This window comes from Siphateles boraxobius, unplaced genomic scaffold (assembly GCF_051911475.1).
Source record: "Siphateles boraxobius isolate OS27281-9 unplaced genomic scaffold, OSU_SipBor_1 41, whole genome shotgun sequence".
NCBI classification, from domain to species: domain Eukaryota; kingdom Metazoa; phylum Chordata; class Actinopteri; order Cypriniformes; family Leuciscidae; genus Siphateles; species Siphateles boraxobius.
This window is the reverse complement of record NW_027509042.1, coordinates 7,987,896-8,000,597: the sequence shown is the minus strand read 5'-3', so window position 1 is coordinate 8,000,597 and position 12,702 is coordinate 7,987,896. Positions and strand designations below refer to the sequence as shown.

At 39.0% G+C, this 12,702-nt stretch overlaps 1 protein-coding gene across 3 annotated transcripts in view; it reads right to left on the bottom strand.

The window, feature by feature from the left end:
* Window positions 1–12,702, bottom strand: part of pdzrn3b (PDZ domain containing RING finger 3b) — a 106,184-nt gene that overhangs the window by 52,049 nt on the left and 41,433 nt on the right. The window lies entirely within an intron of this gene.

Genomic DNA, 12,702 nt, shown 5'->3' with positions numbered 1-12,702 from the left:
GCAGATCTAAATCACCCCAGAGACACGAAACAGGAAATGTGTGGACACTAATGATTCTAGTTATGCAGGCCAAATGGTCAGTCACGTGAGAAACAGACAAAAAAAAAACTTTGTGAACATCTCAAAATTATTGGACACATTAAAAAGTTACACAAAAGCATATAAGAGCTAGCATGAAAGGCATACTTGATGAATTCAAGCTAGACGAGTTTCACACTGAAGGTTCGTTTTTATATTTAGGGATTAAAAAAAATTCTTATGTAAACGCAACAGTTACAGCTAGGGATGTATGCATATAGTAATTTTGGATAATATAAAGTGATAATTAAAGATATCTTGAAGCCAATAAATAACCAATACGATGGTTGATATTTGATCTCTTAAAAAACAAAACAATGATTCTTGTTAAAAGTATGTATGTGCTTCAAAAATATATAAAAAATGATATTTACATATGAGGCTCTGAATAATCAAATTGAATAATATAAAACAAAATTAATAAACAGATTAATGGTCAAATTTGTCTGCCGATACCAAAACTTGCTTTTATATCATGCATTCCTGCAAAGAGCTGCAATGTGAAAGAACAAGTGAGGTAACCCTTCTATCTGTGTAATGCCCAGTAGATAACTTTTGAAAATGATACTTTAATACTGTACTTATCAGCATCTTACAATGCTACTTATCCGTTCTCCTCTCCCTAATTCCCCATGTGTCCAATTAACAAATTAACCGCTTTGCACCTTGATCTCTGATCAGGTCTTGAGCGCAGTTAGTGCTGTGACCTCTGCAATCACAGTAATCCCCCTTTACACCCATACTACAGCCGCTTCCCATCCGGCAGTGCAGGGGGAACGTCAGGTGTGCTCCAGCAGATTAGCGCTAATCTGCTTTCTAATGAAAGCTGGGGTATACAGCAGGGGTGGACCACGGGCCTCATGCTGCCTTTGAAGTCAGATCAGTGGGGTGGAATAAAAGGCATTCCCACTGATGGAGGAGATCCAGGGGGGCTGGAGCCTGACTCTAGACCTGACTCAAGGGCTGATAAGGCACGTCTGGGATTAGCGGGTCCTTTTGCACCCCCTGCAACTCTTAATTTCGCCGTCTCGGTTTGCCCGTTCCCTCTACCTCGGCTTTTAATTGAATTAATGTTAGAACATCTTAAGATCTTTGATGTGCCCATAAAGGAATTTCTGAATGAAGATTTTTTCTTGGATGACATCCAACTTCTTTTATAAAGGTCAGTGAGAAAAAGAAAGGCTAAAGTAGAGAGAGAACATATAAGGAGGAGGGAAATATCAGAAAGCCTAAACAGAGCCCAGAGCTAGCACAGAAGATCATAATAGTACAAAAACAGAAGGAAACTCAAGACTCTACAGAGACCACCGTAATTGAACAGACCCCATAACCAGAAGTATATCACTGGAAATGTAAATTGTAACACTAGCACACCATCTTAAATAACCTTAAACAATCCACCAGGGATTCCAAAGAAAATTCTGAAAAATTCCATCCCCTGTTCGTTCTCTGCAAAGCGTACTTGTCTTGGACGCAGCGCACACACAGGCAGATTTGTGCTGCGTTAATGCATAGATGACTGCATTGGCCATATGCCTCGACCACTCGGTCTGCTGAAGAGGTCAAGCATCACATCCGCCACCTAAAAAAGTAATCTCATTCACCTTCATGCATGTCTAAAATTAAATTTCCCTTAGCTGTTCTGTGCCATTTTTACATTTTCTTCTTCCTAAAAACACCCCAAACTTACCTACAGCTTACCTACAGTTATCTACAACTCAAGAATTTTGAAGAAACTTTGAATATTCACTATAAACTGTCATTTTATTGAAAAAGCATCAGATTAAGGTTAATGTTAGGTTAATATTAAAAGGTTAAAGGTTAAATTAAGTTTAATATTGTTTAAGGTTAATATTCAACAATATTATTGATCTGCCTGCATTGACACCATTATACAGGATGAGAACTGAACTGAGCTGGACGATGACATCACTGTTTTCTCCAGAGTGGCTGTATAGACAAAATGAACTAAATTAATCACTTTTTTACAACAACAGAAATTACAACAGAAATGAATCAACCCTGAACTTAAGCTGGACAATGACACTTTTCTTCTAGATCTGCTGTATAGCCGAAACAAACTCTGTTGCATTATTTTCCAGTTATCACGGTAAAGCTGCTTTGAAACAATCAGTATTGTAAAAAGAGCTATATAAATAAAGGTGACTTGAGTTGGGCTGTCAAGCTCAAAAGAATACCATAAAAGCACAATAAAGAAGTCTAAATTATATTTTGTACTTTAGTCTTCTAAAGTTGTTCTGAGAAAAAAAAAAATATGTGACTGGTTTAAGTCACTCAGTATGCAGCTCTCAAGTCAAATATTGCACGTGTTGTACTTATGGTTTGACATCATGACGTTTGGTCACAAGACAGCAATAACTTGATGTTGTAGACATGTTTCTTTTGTTTCTTTAAATTCTTGAATTTATTCAATGTAAAAAAAAATAGCATACAGGTTTGAAATTACATGAGATTGAGAAAACAATGACAGATGAACTGTCCCATTAACTTGAGGGATTCCAATGCCACAGTTCAGGGTTGATTCCTCAAACATGATAGAAGGACAGATAAAGTTAAATATAGGGAGCAATTAGAGCTCAGCCAAAGACATCAAGAGCCTCTCCAATGTCGTTCCACTCAACCAATGCTATCCTTGGTTTCTGTGTTTCTCTTTGCATTTACAATCTTCAATCCACACGCTCCTGTACACAGTAAATTACCATCTTTGTACAGAAATAGAACAGGATGGATGCTAAGGACTCGCTCTTGAAAATCAGAAGTGCTGGTCTGAGCAGAGCTTGATTGAGGGCACAGTGAAAAAAACCTAAGGAAAACCAGCTGATTTAAGTTTCATGTCAATCAGAGAAGAAACTGTCCATGAACGCTGCCCAAGCCAGCTACAGTAAAAGGGTAAAAATATTACCTGATCTGAGGCATATACTTACTTGTAAAAGAACTAAGTTTTTATTTCAAGGGAGGACTGAAATAAACGTTTTATATGATATATGCAGCACATCAGGAATTCTATTTTTTACATACTGTATATATATAATTATTTTATTATTTTTACTTCTAAAAATTGCAGTGCTCCATCTTAGAATTGGAGTTTGACTTGGTTTTATTTGGAGTTTATTTGTCTTTGATGTGGTGCAACAATACGTAGGTCTGTATTGATGTCTGTTGTGGCAATTAAAGGGTTAGTTCACCCAAAAATTTAAATTCTTACATAACTGACTCACCCTCATGCCATCCCAGGTGTATATGACTTTCTTCTTCCAGCCAAACACAATCAGAGTTATATTAAAACATATCCTGGCTCTTCCAAGCTTTATAATGGGAGTGAATAAGAGTTTTTGAAGCTCCAAAAAGCAAATCCATCCATCATAAGCGATGTGTTTTTGTTAGAAAAATATCCATATTTATAACTTTACAAACTATAATCACTGGCTTCCGGTAATGGCCATAGGCAATTCCAGTTTCCTCGGAAGAGTGACGTTAAGTGAATTTGGGTGAACTAATTAACCCTTAAAGCAGACAGTAGATCTCAACCTTTTTGACTTCATGTAATGACTGCTGAAAAAAATCAGCTTTGAAATAATAATAAGTTGCACTTTAAAAAATATATCACAATAGAAAACGTCTCAGGTTACAGTCATAACCTGAGACGTTCCCTTTCAAGGGAACTCGAGCTGCGTCAAGACGCTGTGGGAACACTATACCCATGACACCATAGTAACAAGTGCCTATCCGTGTGAAATCTCTGCGCACGAAGGCACGAAAGCGAAAGCACCTGCGCCCCTGGAGTGGAGCCGAGGTCAAGGTATAAAAACCTCACTAATGTGTGCGGCGAGGCAAGATCCTGCCACATCACAAAAATATTGGAGGGAAACTCCTGACAATAATGTTTAGAAGCAGCCATGCTCCTAGTATCTTGGTCTGACGCCTCACAGTGCCACGAAGGAAACATTAATAGTCTCCCCAAGGATACACCACTTAAAGGGACGTGGTACTTAAAAGGCCGCCATGTACACCTTTAGTGTGGAGGGGGATAGACCTGCGGAGAAACGCTCCAGCAGGAACTTCAGCACTGCAAACCATACTCAGGCCTGCAAAAACGGGGCTATTAACAGAAGATGGGCCCCGTCCCGGCGAACTCTCTCCAGGACTCCCTGGAGCAGAGAGATCGGGGGAAATGCGTACAGACGTGACCTTGGCCACGTCTGCATCTTAGCGTCCAGCCCCAGAGGAGCTGGCTGACAGAGTGAGAACCACAGTGGACAGTGGTACACTTCGCCACCGAAAGCGAACCTCAGGGACTTCCTGTGATGAGGACAGATGGCTACATGGAAGGACGTGTCCTTTAAATCTATCGTGACAAACCATTCCTCAGACTGAATCTGTGACACCATTGTTCCAAAGAAGAATGGAGGCTTACATCCAGACAGATTAAGTAACAGCTGTAAACCCCCGACTCCCTACTGGGAGGAGGAACCCTTTCTATAGCTTCCTTTCGCAGAAGAGTCTGTACTTCTTGCTCCATAACCAGAGCCTGCTCTAGGGAGGATCCCTAGAAAAATGGGCAGAAGAAACAAACTGAATTCTGTAACCCTTTCTATCGTGAGCAGGTCTCAATGAGATATATTTGGCAGTAGCTTACACGCTGCCAGAAAAACTACTAAGGGGACCAGTCTCTCCAGACTGGCCTCTGGTATTGGTCGAACAGCCACTTCGGTGCCCTGTAACGGCGAACCGGCAGGGAACAACCGAACTGACTTTTCTATGACCCCCCTTCGGAGGATCGCTGGGAAATGCAGGCACCTCGGTGCCCTGAAGTGGCGAACCGGTAGGGAACAACCGAACTGACTGCGTCACGATGCGCCTCAGAGGATCATTAGAGTACGCTGACACCTCGGTGCCCTGAAGCTGCGAACCGGCAGGGAACCACGGAACTGACAGCGCTGCGACCCTCCTCAGAGAGTCGCTTCCCAGAGGGTGCCGAGGACAAACGGGCACCGTATTTTGATGAGGTGGAAACCGTTTCTCCTCGGAGGGGACTGGACTCAGAAGTCTGATGGCCTCAGCATCAGGACGACTTCTTAGTCGAAGCCTTCTTCGAGATAACGACTGTCCTCAGATATGTCTTATCCCAAGACGACTACGGCTGAGACTACTAAAGGAACCAGCCTCTCGAGACTGTTCTCCAGCATAGCTTGAGAAGTCAATCCAGCGTCCTGAAACGGATGACCGACAGGAGATAACCGAACTGACCCCTCTTAAACCCTTCTTCTGCGAGTAAGACACTGAGACTAGAATTTGCTGGAGGCCACCGAAGGGAAATGGGCACCATATAATGAGGTGTTATCCACCCCCCCCCCCCCCCCCCCGGAAATTCACCATTTATTTCCTCGGAATTAAATGACTCCTCAAAGATCAGATGAGTATGTATTTAATTTCCTCAATTAAATATAGCCAAATATCTACTAGACAAGTAAACACGGTCTCGATGAAAAAGCTGAATAGTATATTAATACAGACATCTAACTCCTCAAAGATAAGATGAGTACATATTTAATTTTCTCAAAAATTAAATGCAGCCAAATAAAAAACAGACAAATAAACACGGTTTGGATGAAAAAGCTGAATATTATATTAATACAGACATTTAACTCCTCAAAGATCAGATGAGTACATATTTAATTTTATCAAAAATTATATGCAGCCAAATATCAACGAGAGAAGTAGAAATGGTCTAGGTGAAAGGCTGAATATATAGACTTCATAGTATTATCTCAAACAAGAATACATTATTAGTTTGCACATAATCATAAGAGAACGAGAGAAAGGGAAATTCCCATCTGCTCAGTTTCCTGCGCATATTATACCTCCCCCAGCAAGCCCGCAATCTGAGCCAATAGGTTCTTATTGTAGAGATGCAGACCCAAAATCTATGTGGTGCCTCGGCAAACGCGAGATCTAAGCCACTGGATTCTTATTGCAAACCCATTATCTATGCGGTGCCTCGGCAAACGCAAGATCTGAGCCACTAGACTCTTATGCAGCCCCGTAATCTGTGCATCGGCACACGCGAGATCCGAGATTGAGTCACAGAATATTGAAGAACCATAATCTACTGTACGCACTGCCTCAGCAAACGCGAGATCCGAGCCAAATAATCTTTACTGACTTTCTTCCCTCGAGAAGAAAGCCAACAGGAGCAGAACTAAAACTCTCGATAGTGCATATGTTACACATCGGGAATTGATGAATAAATACGGTCAGCCCCCTTTCACTAGAGCTGACAGTGCATGCTCCACTTCCAAAAAAACAACACATGAATCATGTGTGTCCTCACTTGTAATGAAACGAGGGCAGGGACGAACACACGATCCAAAGCTGTTTGCTCGACATACTCCTGTCTAAATATATAATTTATACTTGTGGACAAACAACAATTAATAGACAGAGACAGATTCACACAGAGCGCTTGCTGAAGGCACAGAATCTAGCGCGGTCTGTTTTCAGGTGTGCTTTATAGTTTCTTGGTCGATGACGTCACCCGCCTATGACGTCTCGTCTCTCCATTGGACTGATTATACACGTGCTTTACGACGCAATAACGCAGGGGCGTTACCGCAGCGTCCCGACGCAGCTCGAGTTCCCTTGGAGGGGAACAGTTATTTTGAATTGTAATAATATGTCACAATATTACTGAATATACGTCCGACTATACTGGCCCATCACTACTGCACTACATTGACAAAAAAAAAGAGAAAGAGGATGAGAAAATTTGAAGTTCATATGAGCCAACCATGGCAGCAGATGGCTATGGACGGAGTGAGTTAACGTAATTATCTTCACTATGTGCACCAGTAGGCTTCTTATTCAATCTCTTCTCACTATATACAAATATAGTCTCACATCTGCTATCCTGCTGATTCCTCTTGTTTTGGCCTTTTGCCTGGAGCTTTGAAACTCCACTGAAGTTTGCAGGGTCGTTTGTTTGCCCCATGAATTGTTATTTTCACCCTCAAGTTCTTTGAGTTCTCTTAATAAACCCAACCCAATCCATCATAATTCTACACAAAGCTTCAGACACATCCTTCTGTTTGTCTCGACCTAGAGTACTGAAAGTTCAACGCCACATCTAGAGAAGCATGCAAGCAGGAAGTCCACATGCTGCCTGACACGCATGTCATTCATGCACTCTCCCATAAACCCCTGCTCTCTGAGAAAACAAGACCAGTTCCAAAAACTACTGCTCAGCTGCCACTAGTTATCTTACATCATTAGAGCTCTTGCTCGGCCATTCTATTTTATTTTTTACATATAATTCTCACTGTCAAGGCCCAGACCAAACATTATAAACACAATTAAGTGAGGTGACCATCTGTTCTGTTTTTACTCTGTGAGGATATTTATGCCAAACTGGCTGACCGGGACTATTCTCAGAACATTTAGTTAAACAAATAATCTAAAATGTCTCTAAATACTGTGGGATGAATTGCTCCATTTGAGAAAACTCACAAGGGTTGACTGCATTAAATTATACAATTATATTAAAAAACAAATAAACTAACAAAAAACATATAAATAAATAAATAAATAAATAAATATAAATAATGAAGTACAGCTTTCCTGAAGCCTACAGTGACCTAAACAAGTAGGACACATTTCTGGATCAACATCTTTGTTGGTCCTAGAACAACATTAATCAATTTAGAGTTTAGGGTTAGGTTTTATGGTTGGAGTTAGGGTTAAGGCTGAGGTTTGGGCTTCAACAACATTCTTATCAACCTATCATTTGGTATAAAGAGTAGTTATTGGGTAAAGAGTAGTTATTGGTTATGGTTAGGACTATGTTTGTTTGACAGGAATGTAGTTCCAGAACTAACAAAAGGAGCACATTCTACTTGGCAAAATCAAAGATAGGATTTTATGGTTAAAATCAACATTAAATGGCATTCAAACCCATTTTACTTCCACTGTGCTAATGCATTTAAAAGAAAGATATTCAAAAAAAAAAAAAGAGAGAGAGAGAGAGAGAGATTTATAGATAGATCAATAGATAGATAGATGGATAGACTATCTATAGATAAATAAAAGAGACTTGATTTTATCCATTGGAAATTGAATTGAACCGTGCAAGTGGTCTACACGATAGTTATAGGGTTTCCAAAGTGGATTCAAGATGAAAATGTTCTAAACAAAATGTAAACATACAATTTATATATATATATAAAATAACCGATCACAGTAATGGAAAGGAATGTGCATTAAAAAGTAAATATGGTTGATTTTTATTTCATGTTGACCAAAAAGTAACTGCACTAGTAAATAACAAAGAGAAATTTTAGATCATTAAGTCTCTTTCACTCAATCACCACCTTCCTTTCTTTCTTCTGTCCACCTCCAGACAGCAGCACAGTGTGTGTTTTTTGTCCTCCCTGTTCTGAAGGCCTCTTATCTCTCTTGCTTCCCAGCCAAGCATGTCTTCCCAGGTAGCGTCTGGTTGAGATAACGTTAGCCAGGCCGTGAGCGCGTGTGCAGCTGCATGCGGAGGCAAGGGTCTTTGAGTCTGAGGTTAAGTGCTCAACATAATGCTCCTCGTGACCTGTTTCTCGCACACAACTAGTGCTTTCACTCTCTCTCTCTTCTGGCCCTAGAAACGAGAAGTGCACTTACCCTCTCAAAGCCACGACTAAAAGGCCTGCTCTCGTTCTTTTATCCCTCAATCCTGACACATCATTTTCATTGAGCCTGAGTATTCCCCTGACAAATTACCTCCAACGTATCACTTTGACAGCAATAAAAAAAACAAAAAAAAACTTAGGAAGTTGCTTTTTAACCGTCGATTAGGCAAACGAGATGGTCAACACAGGTTGAGGATCTATTATGACTATGCCAGTGGTGGTCGGGAAAGATTGCAAGTGGTTAAATGGCTCCTTTTTGCAAAAAGCAGAGGAACAGAGAGAAAAGATGGTATCAACTCACGTCCGCAAAGGGCTTTGTTTGCCTGACAGCAGGATTACAAGATAGTGGAGAGGTGGGAGGGAAAGCTTAGCTCCCAATGTTTCAAAAGACAAAACTGCTCAAGGGTTTGTCAAAACAACATAATCCAGGGTATATTACACATCTGCAGGGTGAATAAAGTGCAACAGAAACTCAATTGCTACTTACATGGAGGATTGCACACTTTATAGGTGAGAAGATTCAGATTTCAAGTCTTACCTGGGGAGAGAAAAACAAAAAGAGAGAGGAAAAAAGAGATTAATAAACAAATGGCAATGCATTACCACATTTTGTATCACAGCACTATTGAATGCTTAATTCTGATTGGCTGACAAACTGTAAAAGTTCCAAGTCTGGTGACCGCACAAATCTGAAATTACATTACTCTAAAACCACCTGTCCTCGATATAAGAATGCAATATTTCACTTAGATTAAAATGTACATTACAATATGAAAAACAGAAATATACAAAGTAACACTACTACTACATTCTGGCAAATAGAAAATGTTTATTTAACAAGGTCAACAAGGTCACACATACTCTAGTGAGTTTCACAGTTTTTATTATTTTTATTTATCGGAGTATTTTTAAGTATAACTAATTATAGATTAGCATGAGTCAACACCAAAAAAATGTCTTCTGCATTTAATACATGTGCAAATGGAGCTGAATGTCAATTTTAAATCACCTAGTAGTCTCAAATCTAGCCTTCACTTGGGGAGTCTTCCCAAAATCTCACAATCTTATAATAAACAATCACGATCCACGATCTGAATCGCGATCTTTCCAATGTTGAGATGTACTATCAAGAATATCCAGACTGGAACAAGCCAATGGACATTTTTGGACTATTTGCACAATTTAAAACACAGTATTTGCACAATTTAAAACAAAACAAAACAACAATCAGTTGCCAAAACAATCATTAAACCCAGAGTCAAACTTTAAAACACAGCATAGTCACTGTATGAATTAAATATACATTGATTCTTATTAAAACTTATTATGTTATTATGTCAAGAGCAGTGACTGATTTTGTCTTTTGTTTGACATTAATGACACAGACAGCAGCAGGTATTTGCATTAGGCTTTGAGACCTAATGCATGGATCTAATATAATGACACACATCCAAATTTTTTTTTTTAAACGACTGATTTGGATGGTAAATTTAGGCTTTTAAGGAGGGGCGAAATCAAACCACTTTAAAAGAAAGAAACGGGATGAGGCACAATGATCCTTTTATCACGTTTTAATGATTGTTGGAAGCTAAAATCGAAACCGAAACTAAAATTTGATTCATCTCACAGCCATACCGCTTTTGAATTGTTTTTCAAATGCTTCACAACACATGAAAGACACATGATAGAGACACGTGATATAACTTGGCCAGTCAGCATAGCCATCTAGTTGGCAGTCATTGCTGTATTTTAACATTATTGCAAGTACATAAAAGATTTCAATCTCTACGATTCGCTTGAAAAGTAAATCATGGACTTCTTCAAGATCGATCACGATCTAAAATAGTCAGATCGCCCACCCCTACTTTCATTTCATTGAATGAATGGCAATATTTATGAAGAATTTGTTACAAACCTTCAAACCCTTAATTTAACTTAACTTAAGTATGTGCAATAATAATAGTTAATCTTGCCACCTTAGCCAAACAGCACTACTGATAGCACTTTTCTCTTGAGGAAGTTTGACTGTAAAGCATTACAGTGCTGCAGTATTTGGAGGGTCTGTTTTAATGCTGGTGTTAAATGCACGCTTGTTGGCAGTACAGCAGGGGGCTGGAAGAGTATGAAGGGCACAGTGTTTGCCTTATTTGGGGATGACTGGCTGTGTTTAATGAAGGACACTGGCCTTTACAGAGTTGGCAGAGGGAAACTGAAAGGCATGTGCATACATACAGAGGTTTTCGGGTTTTCTATTTGGCAATTGTAAATCTTACACTGAAATGCCTACATGCTCTTTGCTTGCTCTCACAGCACAATATAAAATATACATGCTGTAAAAAATCCCAAAGGAAAAAAAAAATAACAAAAAATCAAGAGATCTTTTTAATGTCCCAACTATGTCTCCGGAGACATTTAGAGCAAACAGAGGCTTTGCTCAAGTATCCTGCAACTCAGACGTGAGAAAAAGACGCCTTAACGTTTCAGAGGAGATTTCAAACTGTGCTCAGATTGGTCAAGATAAAGTCTGTAAAAGTCAGATATTTTCATTTATATATTTAATATACTGTATAAAAGACCAAATTATTGGAGCTATGCGGTCTAAATTTAATTTCTAGCTCTATACTCAAACTTCATGTCAACAATTGCCTGAACTATGCATATTTTTATTTCTCCTGAAGAATTTTAGAAGAAACATCTGAGGCAAATACGGTACTTAGGAAAAAACAATGATGCTCATTGTTTTTCTGAGTCTCTTTAGTCTTGAAAGCACAACATCTGAGCCACACAACTTTGCTCTGGGAATCAACACTGTTTAACAACACGCAATGTAGAATCTTATATTAATTTGCAGGTCTACTTTTAGCATTCCAGTGTACACACTCACACCGAGGCAGGTGACTGCACATGTAATGGAGTGTGTCAGCAGATGTCACATTAACAGCTAACTCGATGAGGACGATAAAAGCACTGGAACACTCTTGGTTCGGGTCAATGCGGTGATTGCAGATTACTATTGAGCTTTTTGTTTAACAGACATTAGGTCACCAGTACTCTCTTAAACCGTTGTGTCCTTTGTTAGTAAAATACAGTTTTTCCAAAGTCAAATAATGCACAAAGAGACTGTAAAGGATTTTTTCTTTTAAATGTGAAGTGTTCAAAGTCACCAATATTTTTTTTTTCATTTCAAGTTTTCAAACACACTAACTATACTATGTCTTCCATTGTTTGGGAAAGGATACAATAGAAGTATTTTAATATTTAAAAAAGTCAAACTTCACATTTAAGTAATGTTTTTCAAAAGAGAAAGGGGGACAATTTCAAGTCTGTTGAATCAGAACCACAGGAAAAACATAAAACCTGAGAATAGTAAATGAATAGTGTCCAGTAAATGTAGCGTTTCGTGAAGCTCACTTTTAAAAGCTACACACACACACGCACACGCACACGCACACACGCACGCACACACGCACACATACGCACGCACACACACACACCAGTGACTGATGTTATAACAACAGGGTTCTGTTTTAATCCCTGCCGTCATCTTCAAAGACAGATTAGGGGTCTCGTAATGAAGAGGCAGAGACAGAGAGTAAAAGAGATGGAGACTGAGACAAAGAAATGCCGATGAGCGGTTCATGTTCTCTAGTTATACTATGACTGAACTCTTCTGAACTATGACTGAACTAACTTTCAACACTATTCCACACGTGAGAAAATAGTTCACCTATGGTAGAAGTACAATAAGTATGATAGTAAATGACTCCAAACTGTTGAAGTACTGAAAAATATTTTACTTTTGATTAGCCGATAATGAATAATTCTATTTTGGACTAAAATATAACTATAAAAATGCACAGCCACAAATAATTATGTAATAATTCTATTTAGTAATATGATTCTATTTAAAATAGAAATTAGAAAACATAATATA